Source organism: Miscanthus floridulus, chromosome 5, assembly GCF_019320115.1.
Source record: "Miscanthus floridulus cultivar M001 chromosome 5, ASM1932011v1, whole genome shotgun sequence".
NCBI classification, from domain to species: domain Eukaryota; kingdom Viridiplantae; phylum Streptophyta; class Magnoliopsida; order Poales; family Poaceae; genus Miscanthus; species Miscanthus floridulus.
The window spans coordinates 81886071-81899535 of NC_089584.1; positions in this window are offsets into that span (position 1 = coordinate 81886071).

Here is a 13465-nt window from a genome sequence, read left to right on the forward strand (position 1 = left end):
TCCACTTCGATAGATGATACATCGAATACATCACAGATCGCTATAACCTAGAACGTACCATTTGCAAAGCAGGCAATAGTTATCATACCAGTTCAGAAACTTTATAATGCATCACTCCACAGGAAAATTAAAACATCAAGTAGGATTACATGAAATGAGTGACACAGTTAAATAAAACATGTCAAGCATACAAAAGAAATGATGTTCCATAGGTGTGAAAACCAATCTCACGGCGCTATTATCGCCTTCTGATGTCCAATAGCCCCAACTTCAAGCTTCAATGAAATGTAGCATGCAGCTTCTTCAGAACCTACAATGCTGGCAGCATGCAGCTTCTTCAGAACCTACAATGTTGTACCCGCAAGAACATTGTGGTATGAAATGAGTGACCAGACAACAGTGACATTCATGGCACACAAACCATCAATGTCAATACTGCTATTGCTTCTACCGGCTAACAATGGCTTGAATACGGTCCATTTCTTCGTAGTGTTGTCACCTCTCCATGCCTTAACACAAACTTTAAGCTTTCCCTCATTCTGAACGGATACCACGTGTCTCGAAAGCTCGATACTGCCATCACCGGAAAAAGGCACACTCTCACCTCCAGAATGAAGCAGGATAATCTCCTCGTCATCAACTCTAGCATCAGTAAAGGGGTAGGGAAGTTCGTTGCAGCTACACGTAGCAAAGGCAGAGAACTGACCCTGAAACCAAGCAATGCATCAAAGTATCATGTGCACAGTGCTAAGCTTGCTAGTGTAGTCAGAATTCCACATACGCGAGTAGCCTGTGTCATGGGGTACCAACGGATCAGCAAGGGAGCTCAGTTGCTCATCCTCGGAGTGACCAGTGCCCTTTACTCTAAGATCGACTTCTATGGTCACAGGAGTCGTTGACTCTAGGAAAATAGCACGGGTGGGACCTGTAAGTAATAAATACGGGTGCTCTTTAGTGAGTGTTTGGCAATTGTCTTTACCGCATTGAAAGACAATATTGCGGTTATTGTCAATGGTGTCGCGAATGGCAACCAGACCAAAACCATGAAGTGGAAACTACAATCTTGTTGGTTCAACCCTCACTGTGTAGAGTCGATGTGGGACAGGCACCTTCATCTGGAGGCTTGGATGTGAAGTGCATGGTGGGGATCCTCGTGGTGTCCTCGAAAGCACAGTAGTGAGGAGAGAATACGAACTCCCAGTCACTTCGGAAGCGACTAGCTCGGTAAGCATTGTAGTCCAACAGAGATTCTCCAAATGGCAGCTTCAACCGATTCAAAATTCTATCTCCCACTCGTCCATAGATTCCTCCACTTTCTCTGCTTCTGCTTCTGAGATGGTCGGAGGTTCCTCAAGATTGGCCTTCCATTCAGCCCATGCATCATCGTTGTCACTCAAACCAAAGATGTTTTGAATCTCATCTCCAAACATAGATTGGAGAATAACAAGTCCCTCACTCGCAAGTGCCTCTTTACCCACTTCTTTGCCTAGATCCAGGCCCACTTACACCTTGCTCCCGGTCTTCCACTTAGCTTTTACCATCTTTCTTCTTCTGCCACTCCTCAAGCACCCTCTTCCAGTTCACCTGACGTGAAGGGTCATGCCTACTGCTGCCACTCGCCCCCTTCCCTGCCCTTTTGCGACCGCCCTTCCTACTCACCGCCTCCATCTCGCACGGGAAAGGGCGCAGCGGCGACGCTCAGGCCTCAAGGAGTGGACTGTGGACACGAAACCTCGCACGGAAAAGGGCGTGGCGGTGGCGGCGAAGCTCGATCAGCGCGTACAGGAAACCTAGACCGAGTGTTTTTTCTGCGTGGCCTGGTGTCTGAGTTTGCCTATTGTGTCTTTCCTCTCTGGGTCATTGGGTGGCCGGTAAATATATGGGTCGCAGGCCGCAGCCCACCGTGTAGGTGACTCCGATTCGCACTCGATTCGAACGAAACCCACCGTGTGCACCGTGCAATGGTAGTAGTTTAAGCCAAATTGCCAACTCGCTGCATCGGTGCTTGGCTTAACTGCGGGGACGACGCATCCCGTCCGATGATCCCGTGGCGTCACCCGTGCGCTGCAGAAGCCGCTTCCGTGTCGCCGTAGTACACGCACGCAGCCCTCTCCGGCCGCTCCTCCGTAGCCCTTAGCCGAGACGGCTGATGAGCCTGAGCACGACGAACGAGAGGAGCCTCCAGACTAGGTGGCATGCCGTAGTTTGTACTTTTCATTCGATTGTTGATTGTTGACTATGATCACACATAAGGCGATAAAGATGTAGAAGAGTTTTTCATTCGATTGTTGATTGTTGACTATGATCACACATAAGGCGATAAAGATGTAGAAGAGTTTCGTCCTGTACTTAAATGAGACCTAGAAGACACCTAAAGTATGCTAATGTAATCTGAAACCAAAGGTTGTCATTAGTATGAAATTGTTCTGAATCTTATGAGAAGAGGTCAACTTAAGATAAATTTCACACCTAAGTAGTCAAGTAGATCATATGAAGTATCAGAAGAATTTGCAAGGTGGTGATATGGTTTGGTTCCTGACATCATATTCTGGAGTTCTGTAGTATTCTAAATCTTGTAAATGGCATGCATCATGAAAAGGCCCCAAGGGTATTATAAAATGGGGTATATATAATATATAATTATCATTAATAGATATCCTCGCAGGGGAGAACACTACCGGAGACAGCTTCTTTGCCGAGTGCCACAGGCACTCGGCAAAGGCCGATATACACTCGGCAAATCCTTTGCCGGGTGTTACACTCGGCAAAGGGCATTCGGTAAACAGTTTATCGGCAAAGACCTCTTTGCCGAGTGCACTTTATCGGACACTCGGCTTTGCCTTTGCCAATCCGACACTCGGCAAAGAAAAGTGGCCATGACGGCGGCTTTGCCGAGTGCCAAGGTCAACCACTCGGCAAAGGTCCTCACTTTGTCGAGTGTCGTTGACTTAGACACTTGGCAAAGGTGATTACTTTGCCGAGTGCCTGACCCGTGGCACTCGGCAAATCTCTGATGTTTGCTGAGTGCAACGGCCCTTGCACTCGGCAAAGCATGTTCCCAGATAGTTCACAGGTAGTCACTTTGCCGAGTGTCATGGCCATTGCACTCGGCAAAGTGACTGAAAACAACCTTTTTATTTGTTTTTTACATCCCATCTAAACAAACATAAGATATATATAACAAACATCACCAACATCACATATATATCATCAACAACACATATATATCACCAACACCACATATATATATCACAAACGTCACATATATATCACAAACGTCTCATGTCTCACAATATATCACAAATAAGTTCACAAGTAATCCAAGTGCTCTATCATCTTCAACCACAATTGCAAATAGAAGTATCATTAACAACCACAAGTATCATCACTGATTTGGTGAAGGATTCGCTGAAGCATGAGGATCGTTCGATGCCGCCGATTGATTCTGCACAAAGGAGAAGAGATTGCATGTTTCAGACAAGATAAATATATACCATACATGAATAAAACTTTCATACTCCACTAGGTTTGACCGTAAGCATGAACATACAAACTAAAACATTTATACTCACAGGAGTAGAATAGTGAGGAGGTGGAGATGGAGGTGGAGCGAATAGCGAAAGTGGCGGAGCTACACCCGTAGCGGCGCCAAGACTTTGCATGTACTGAAGAATCTCCGCCATCCTCCACTGCTCGGCCTCCCGCTCGGCCTCCACCCTCTCCATCTTCGCGTGCATCTGCTCCCATATCCTCCTCTCTTGTTCCAGCTAGGCCTACTGAAAGCTCTAGTTTGGTTTTGGTTAATTGATGAAACCCTAAGTGCTAACCTAGTTTATCAAGATGATCATGAGATAGGTAGCACTACTCCAAGTGATGAAGCAACGACGAAGATCATGACATTGGTGATGATCAAATGCTTGAACTTGGAAAAGAAGAAAGAGAAACAAAAGGCTCAAGGCAAAGGTAAAATTGTAGGAGCCATTTTGTTTCGGTGATCAAGACACTTAGCGAGTGTGATCACATTTAGGATAGATAGCCGTACTATTAAGAGGAGTGAAACTCGTATCGAAATGCGGTTATCAAAGTGCTACTAGATGCTCTAATTCATTGCATATGCATTTAGGATCTAGTGGAGTACTAACACCCTTGAAAATGTTTGTGAAAATATGCTAACACATGTGCACAAGGTGATACACTTGGTGGTTGGCACATTTGAGCAAGGGTGAAGAAGATAGAGTCGAAGAGGAGTTAGTCGCGCTGGTTATAGAGTGACCGGACGCGTCTGGTATGATGACCGGACACGTTCGGTATTCGGCGACAGACTCAGCGACCAGACGCGTCCAGTCGCCACACCGGACATGTCCGGTATGACTCAGAAAAACAGTGTTCGGCAGTTCTGTTGATCGGACGCTGGCAGCGTCCGGTCCGATGTGACCGGACACGTCCGGTCATGAGTGGGTGCTTACTGTACTCGACCGGATGCTGAGGCTCAGCGTCCGGTCAGTTTCTAACAGACGCGTCCGGTCGGCCCTGGTGGCTTACTGGACTCGACCAGACTTGGCGGTGCAGCGTCCGGTCAATTGAGTTTCTGCGTTCGATCGTCGACAGACTAAGGAGCAACGGTTATGATGGTTTGAACTGGACACATGGCTGTTTGGGGGCTACCGGACACGTCCGGTATGCCGACCGAACACGTCCGGTATTCATGACCGGAGCGTCCGGTGCTGCGTCTGGTCAGTTGGACTGCAGCGTCCGGTCAGCCCGCGTTATGCTCAGTGAAGGGGTATAACGGCTCTATTTGATGGGGGCTTCTATTTAAAGCCCATTGGCAGGCTCAAGCTATCTCTCTTGCACATTTTATTGACATAGCAACCTTGTGAGCTTAGCCAAAGCCCTCCCACTCATCTCCATCATTGATCCATCATCTTTGTGAGATTGGAAGAGAATCCAAATGCATTGCTTGAGTGATTGCATCTAGAGGCACTTGGTATTCATGTTGCGCTACGGATTTCGCTTGTTACTCTTGGTGGTTGCCACCACCTAGATGGCTCGGTGCAGCGGTGGAGGATCAGCATGAGTTGGTGATTGTTCGTGGCCGTCTCCGGTGATTATGAGGGGAGTTGTACCTTCCTCGGCGGAGTGCCAAAAGGTAACTCTAGTAAATTACTCGTGTCATTGAGTTACCTCACTTGTGGGTAGGTTCTTGCAGTGTCCAATCGTGTGGACGAGGTTTGTGAAACACCTCTTAGCCACCGAACCACCAAGTGTTGGTCGACACAACGGGGACTAGCGTGTTGGCAAGTACGTGAACCTCGGGAGAAAAATTGGTTGTCTCTTGTCATTTGCATTCTCCCGGTGATTGGCTTAATCTTCATCTTGTGATTGATTCATTCCTCTACACGGCGGTATAACAATCCTACTCACTCATTTATATTCTTGCAAACTAGTTGTAGCAAGCTCTTTAGTGTAATTAGATTTGAGAGCTTGCTTTGCTATTTAAGTTTGCTTAGTGGAGCTCTTTAGAGTAGAAAGATTGAGAGCTCTTAGTGAGTAGTATCATAGCAAGTTGTGTGTCTAGCTATCATTGCAACTAGAATTGTTGGATAGGTGGCTTGCAACCCTCATAGAGCTAGAGCAAGTTTGCATTTCACTATTTGTCTTACTAATCAAATTGCTCTAGTTGATTTGTAGAATTTTAAATAGGCTATTCACCCCCCTCTAGCCATACTAGGACCTTTCACCTACAATATATTCACCCTAATGTTACAATAATGCAAAGAAAAGGTATGAAAAAACCCAATGAACGATGAATAAACTAGGAATAACCTCGAGTGCCTCCACCTGGTGGTGTGAAGTGTCCTGTCGAGGTCGTATGGCCGGGCTTCCTGCTTGTAGCCGCTTGCTCGATCTGGGAGAGACTGGGAGTAGCGGCCGAGTCGATTACGCCATCGCCAATCTAGTACCACCCATGCTTCTTGCCTCCTCCCACCCTCATGACGACTTCTCCATTAAGGTCCTCGGTGTTCGGATCAGTACTCTGACCCATGGACCTCCCTTGCCATTGATGTGTACTCACTAAGGTGGTTAGTGGACTGGTCGCATTGCTGTACGCCTCGGGCCCGTCCTCCGGGTTGTAGTCGACAGTCGGATGTCGCCTTACCCTTGTGGGCCATAGCAAATGCCTTGAAGATGGAGCAAGGCTGGCCACCATGTGACAGCCGACTAGTGAGAAAAAAATGCAAGATGATTAGAAATCAGGCAGAATTGAGCGTTAGAATAAATAAATAAATTTGTGTACCCATGTTTCTGCGTATCCGCTAAGGCTGCTGGCTGCCTTGATGGTGTGCTACACCTAGGCATCATCAAACGCCGCTCCCGGCACAAGTTGTGTGTCTCCTCCCACTCGCGTGAGCACCACCTGTCCACCATCTGTTCCCAGCACTAGGGGATGCGCGGCGCACCAATAAGGAATCATCTACAGGCCATCAAGTACATGACATATCAGAAGATGAAATTAAGCCTACTTAATCTCAAAAGGAATCAGTATTAATGTTCTGTATTTACCTGCAGGTACTGGTCCTGGGTCAGCGTCATGGATCTTGCGTCCCTTTTGGTGACCTTTATTCCAAGGACGGTCCCATGGTAAGTTACGACGGCCTGGATGCGCGCCTCATAATGCATGTCCACTGACGAGTTTTTTGCAGCATTTGGTAGCCTACCGCATCCGCCCTGGCCTCATGTCCATCCTGGCATCTACAGAAATCCTGCATTACAAACATGATGTATCCATTCATTATTTCGCAATGTAGTGCGAGGAAGACTTACCCACAGCTCTTGCTTCACCCGCTCTGACTTGTTGTTGAATACCCTACAGGCCCGATCTACAGCATCGAGGGGCGGCGGCGTAGTGGTCAAACGAGTAGGCCGGCGCCGTCACTCCGGCGTACTCAACTAGGCCAGGGAAGTGCTCCTTGCACAGAAGACCGAGGATGCCATTGACTTGGCGTGTGTGACCACCTTCACTCGCCACAATCGTCCAGTTCCTGCCCAAGTGATTAAGAAAAATTATTAATTTCTATTTTGATTTTCAACATATCATATAAAGTAGTGATAACATCTAAAGTTACTTACTTTTTCCCCTCGGGTCGAATCAGCGGGCGTCTCTCACGAGGTATCGGTCGCTGAGGGGGGCTCGCATGACCTCGCAAGTAGACGCTCGACAAACTAGAGGAAGCGGAACCCCCCCCCCACTGTCGCCTTGTCCTCGTCGTCCTCCTGCGCGTCCTCCTATGCCTCCTCAGTCATCCTCCTGCGCCTCCTCGGCGTCCTCCTAGGGCACCTGCTCGTCCTCCTCATGCGACGGGGCGGTAGGCGACTGACTCCCTCCTATGCTGCTCCTCCTCCTCCTACTCTCCTCCGGTGCAGTGGTCCTTGTCCTTCGGTACAAGGACGTTAGCTTCCTCATCCCACCGCCCACCATCTTTGTTCTAATCACCTGCAATTAAAAAGAGTAAACCAATAAGCACAGATAAACAAAAAGTACTTAGAAATAGATGCAAAATAAACAAAACATAATTACAAAATAACATAGTATTACATGTATTAGAAATAATCTTCATGATCAAGATTAGCTGGATCATAAGTCTCATCATCACTATCAATCATGTCGAAATAATCAACACTATCCGAATGAGCAATGTTGTCATTGTCATTGTCTAAATGTAATCGCTCAAGCATTTGTAAGTCCTTCACATTTTGCACCTCATCTCTAGCGTCCTCTTCAATAACCATTTTATTGTCTACTTCCATTCCAATCACTTCAGTTAAGTCTATCTCAAACCTCCCTTCTAGTCCCTCTTCTTGAAAGAACTCTCCGTCATATGTGTTTGGGTCTAAGTTGTAATCTTCATCGTTTGGGACAGGCACTTTACCGTGTGGCGATACCCTGTGCACAATATCCCAACCGTTAAGATGCCTTATGGTTTGACACGCATATGGGAGATAATAAACTTGCATGGCCTGTTGGGCCACAATATAGACATCATCTCCTGGTAAGATGGAATCATGTCGAATTTCGACTAGCCCAAGATTAGAATATGTCTGTCTAGTTACTTCAGGATCAAACCAATAACATTTGAATATGACGGGATTAAAAGGTTTGGAACCATGAAATTTGAGTTCGTATATTTCTTTAATTCTTCCATAATACTCGACCTCATCAACGCCGGGCGTAAAAACTCTGGAACTTGTGGTTCTTCGATTGGGCCGACTCTACTCGTACCTTGTTGTGCGAAAGCGATATCCATTCACGTCATAACCAGAAAATGACCTGACCCTATAGGCAAAGCCATCAGCAACCTGTCTCAACTCGGCATGCATAGACGCATCCCTCTAGCCCTGCAAGCTCAAGCAGGATACATTGTTATATTATTCGCACGTACGATTAACTTAGAATGTCAAACTAAGTAAGAGCTAAATTGGACGGTACCTTCCGTTTGAACCAAGAAATAAAATCGGGCATTCTATTTCCCGCACCCTGTCTAAGAAGGGTATCTACCTGCTGTGGGGTAGGATCCCTTGATTGATGCCAGAATTCATGAAGAAATTCCCTATACCAACGAGAAACAAGGGGGTTGGATGCAGAATAGTGACGGCATATTTAACAAGTTCGTTGAGAACTTACTGCATGTACGACGCCACTTCATCAAGGTTGGTCAACACGTATAGCATGATATGGCGCCACTCTTCATGATTCAAGGTCTTGGGGGTCGATACACTTGCGCTTCTGAGTTGCCCTCGGAAAAGGCTGAGGTTTGATTCATTTTCGCCAGCATTGTAACGAGGGGGTGGATTATGCACGCTAGGGAGGTTGTCACCATAGTATGTTGTTGTGAAGTTCGCCACCTCCTCCAGAATATATGCCTCTACAATGGAAGCCTCGATTTTGCATTTATTTCTACATTTCTTTCGAAGAACCTTTAGACATCTCTCAATTGGATAGCACCAACGGCCCTGCATGGCCCCCCCTTCGTGCCTCATACGGGAGGTGCAAAATCAAATGCTGCATCAGATTGAAGAAGCCGGGTGGAAAGATCTTCTCCAACTTACAGAGCAACACAGGTGCCATTCTTTCCAAGTCAGCAATCACGGTCTGAGATAACTCCTTGGCACAAAGCTGGCTAAAGAAATAGCTCAACTCTGCCAGCACTAGCCAGACATGCTCAGGAACATAGCCTCGAACCATCGCCAAAAGAAGCCGCTCAATCCATATGTGGTAGTCATGACTCTTCATCCCTAAGACTCGCATAGTAGATAAGTTCACTCCCCTCCTCAGATTAGCTGCATACCCATCAGGGAACATTAACGTCTGTATCCATTCTAGTACTTCCCTCCTTTGGGGCTTGCTCAAGACAAAATCGGCCTTAGGCCTTCTCCATGTCTTGCCGCGACTAGGAGGCTTCATATGTTGGTTTGGTCTATCACATAACGTTGCCAGATGCACTCTAGCCTTAACATTGTCCTTTGACTTGTCAGGAATGTCCATGATTGTTGCCCAAAGTGCCTCAACGACATTCTTTTCAGTGTGCATTACATCAATGTTGTGCGGAAGGAGAAGATCATCAAAATAGGGGAGCCGAGTCAAGCCTGACTTATGAGTCCACATATGTTGCTCTCCATATCCCACAAAACCACCTTCTAGATTGACCACGAGACCATCTATCTATTCACGAACCATGGCACCAGTCATTATCCGTGGTGCAGGGTCTGTCACTACGACACATTTTGTAAAGTTCTTGATGTCTCGTCTGAATGCATGGTCAAGAGAGAGGAATTGCCGATGTTTGTTGAACGATGAATACTTACCACCCTTCTGCAACCAAATGAACCTTAGACCTTCCTTGCATACTGGACATGGAAACTTCCCGTGAACACACCAGGAGCAAAATATCCCATACGCTAGGAAGTCATGCAGGGAGTAGTGGTACCAAACATGCATTTTGAAGTTTTTCTTTGTAGCTCGGTCATATGTCCATACCCCTTCCTCCCAAGCACGGACCAATTCATCAATCACAGGCTCCATGAACACACCCATATTATTCCCCGGGTGTCCAGGAATTATCAACGACAAGAATACATTATGTCGTTGAAATCATACGCCGAGGGGGAGATTGAGGGGGATAACGAACATGGGCCAACATGTGTATGGGGCAGCCATCATTCCATAAGGATTGAACCCATCTGTTGCCAGCGCAACACGTACATTACAAGCCTCTTTAGCTTTGTCATGATGAATGCCATCAAAGTGGGTCCATGCTTCACCATCGGATGCATGTACCATCCTGCGATGATGCGTAGGTGGGGTTAGTTTCCATGCTCTACTCCTATCCGAGACAGAATTTCGGCAGCACCTCCCCGCTGTTCTCCAAATACACGTCCTGCCAGAGAGATTGTGTATCCGGAGAACAACAGGGAGATGATGCTGAAACTCTGTCTCAGATCGGAGCAGACCATGGAAACTAACCCCACCTACGCATCCGCGGGCTGTCCAAAAAACATGGACAATTCGAAACAGATACGGTTTTAGATATGAAAATATCTGCATATTTCCAGCCGTATCTCTTTCGAACGGGAGACGCCTAACTGGGTTACGTGATCTACGACCATGATACAGAAAGAGTGGTTATACCTAGGGTGGCGGTTGAGTCAGGCTAGCGGGGCCATGGCGGGTCGGTGCAGTAGCGAGGCGACCTCCAAACTTTTGACCTGCAATTTTTTTCTGCAGTCCTCAAACAATACCTGGTACTCCATGTTCCAATGTGGCACATTTCTTGGACTTTTTCTATATTTCTTTAATTTATTTTATTTAATTAAATTTTCTTGGATAATTCAAATTATAACCGCTAGTCATTCGAATAATGAAAAAATGAATGGAAAAATTATATTCATGTTATTTAGTGTAATATGAGGCCGTATCCAGGAGCAGACCACCAATTTCGAACATCTTGTTCACGAAACATGACCACGAACTTGCGGTCGAGTTGTTTTTAAATTCTATAAAAAGCAAACGAAGTCCGAAAATCATGAAACTTGTCAAGATGTCAAGATATCATATGTGGAGGCTGTGATAAAAAATTGAGGAGGTTTCACGCAAGCTGTCACGTACGATGCAAGTTGTCACTGTAGCACGGAGCCGTTTTGGATTTCGAGGCAGAAAATGAACTGAGAAGAGGAGCCGGTGGAGCCACGAGTTCGAGCTTCTCCGGCTCTGTGCTACAGTACTACTACAGTGTCTGAGCCGGAGCTGGGAGAAACCCCTCCAAATGGGCTCTAAGTCTGTTCTCAAAAGTTCACTTTTCAGCGAACTGAATAATCTTCAGTCGTCTGCAGATGGAAACCTTCCAGTGTTGAAAGCTATTGTGAAACGACGCTTAGTTGAATACCGTGAAATTGTTTTCCTGTTTGCCCTTTGGATGCTCATTGGCATTAGCGGAGCCAAAAGCTTTTAGGAGCCCGGGCAATTCTTATTATATAAAAATATTTTGCTAAAAAATTACGGAGTTCTACTTTGATATGAAGAAAATTTCCTTTTGAACGTCGGCGACAAGCCCGGCCAGCCGCCCGGGGTGGCCGGACGGTGGCTCCGGCACTGCTCATTGGTTGGTTGTCTCTGTTGAAAATGGTGATGCGGAATAGTTTGTTTGTTGTCTGTGTTAAAAATGGTGATGTAGGATAGTAGTTTCTGCCTAGATGGCACACACTTTTTTTCACTTTACATTTTTCACTCATATACTTTGTTCTGTTTGGATGTGGTGCTGCAATTTGTTTCTCACAAGATGGTGATTCTTGGCAGTTTCACGGACACACACAGAGGCACCATGCTGCGGAGTGGAAGGAGAAGAAGCTTCAGACTAGGAAAGAAGGAAGCTTTCTGGCTAGAGTAGACAACCATGATGTGCACAAGGTGGGTCTGGGTCGCAGAAAGTGATGCTGGGGCAGGAGAGCTTGTTGCGACGAAATGACTTGAAGCAGGGAACGATGAAATGACTCGCAGCAAGAGTCGTAGGGAGTAAAGCATGGGCGTAATTTAGATACGGACTATGATCAAGACACAGAGCGATGAAGATGTAGAGTTTCATCTTAGTTTGCACATGAGACCTAGAAGGCACCTGATTGCAGTAGCAGTATCAATCAAGTATACTAATGCAATCTAAAACCAAGGTTGTCAGAAGTATTATAACACTACCCCTATTCCAAATTACAAGACCTCTTAACTTTTCTAGATATGGAGTTTTTGTTATGTACTTGTACTCAGATATACAATATGTATAGATACATAGTAAAACAATGTATTTAGAAAAAACAAAATATCTTGTAATTTTTTTGTTGAAAACAAGGACTCGCAACTTTATTAAGTCTCAGGTGGATCGTGAAGGTCACGAACCGTCAAAGAAATTACAAACTCTAGGAGGGGATCAACCCAAACATAGGATTGATCCGGGTCCCATAACAGACCACAGCGAGCTAACTCATGTGCACAGACATTACAAGAACGTGGAACATAATTTACATCAAAAGAAATGAACTGGTGTCTAGAAGAAATTTAGCTTCTCTAAACAGTGTACCTCCAGCAGAAAGGTCATAGTCAGGAGATTTGAGGGCCTTTACCAAAACCATAGAATCCGATTCAAGCTGAATTTGCATCATTCCTTGATCAGCTGCCATGGTGATAGCTATCAAGCAGGCATGCGCTTCAGCACATAGAGCATCATGAACATTATCCAAATTTCCTGCGCAATCACAGATCCTTCATGATCCCTCACAACAAAACCCCATGCTCCACTCTTTCTGTCCTGGATAAAAGAACCATCAAAGTTAATTTTCCCATATTCAGAGTTTGGCGAACACCAGTGTATCTTTTCTATCATCGGTTTTACACCTTTCTCTCGCCACTTCATAGAGCAAGAAGGGTTTATGGACATGGCTCTATGTACAACCTCCGCTGTCGACCACAACTGTTCGCCAGCAGTTGCCTTATTGCGTGCCTCCCACCAAGAAAAGAGGAGATGTATTATTTTCATCTTTGCTTCTTGCTGTAAAGATAGGATTTTCAGCACCATATCCTTCGCTGAAGTTGACTCCAAAAGATCAATGCGGATATGTTATATGGACAAAGCTATCCAACATTTTTTTCACCATTTTACATTTTAGAAAGCAATGCCCTCCATCTTCATCAAGACGCCAACAGACTGGGCATCGTGTGTCAATGTCCATGCCCCTGCGTGAGATCTTAGTACGCAGCGGAGGCTGTTACTGAGCCAGCCTCCATAGAAATTGTTTCACCTTTGGTTGACACGTAAGCCCCCAGATATTACTCCACTTGAAAGATGTTCCAGTAACCTCAATGTTGCTTGACTCACCTTTTTGCTTATTTTTCTTCATATCTCTGTTATCCGCTAGAACATGA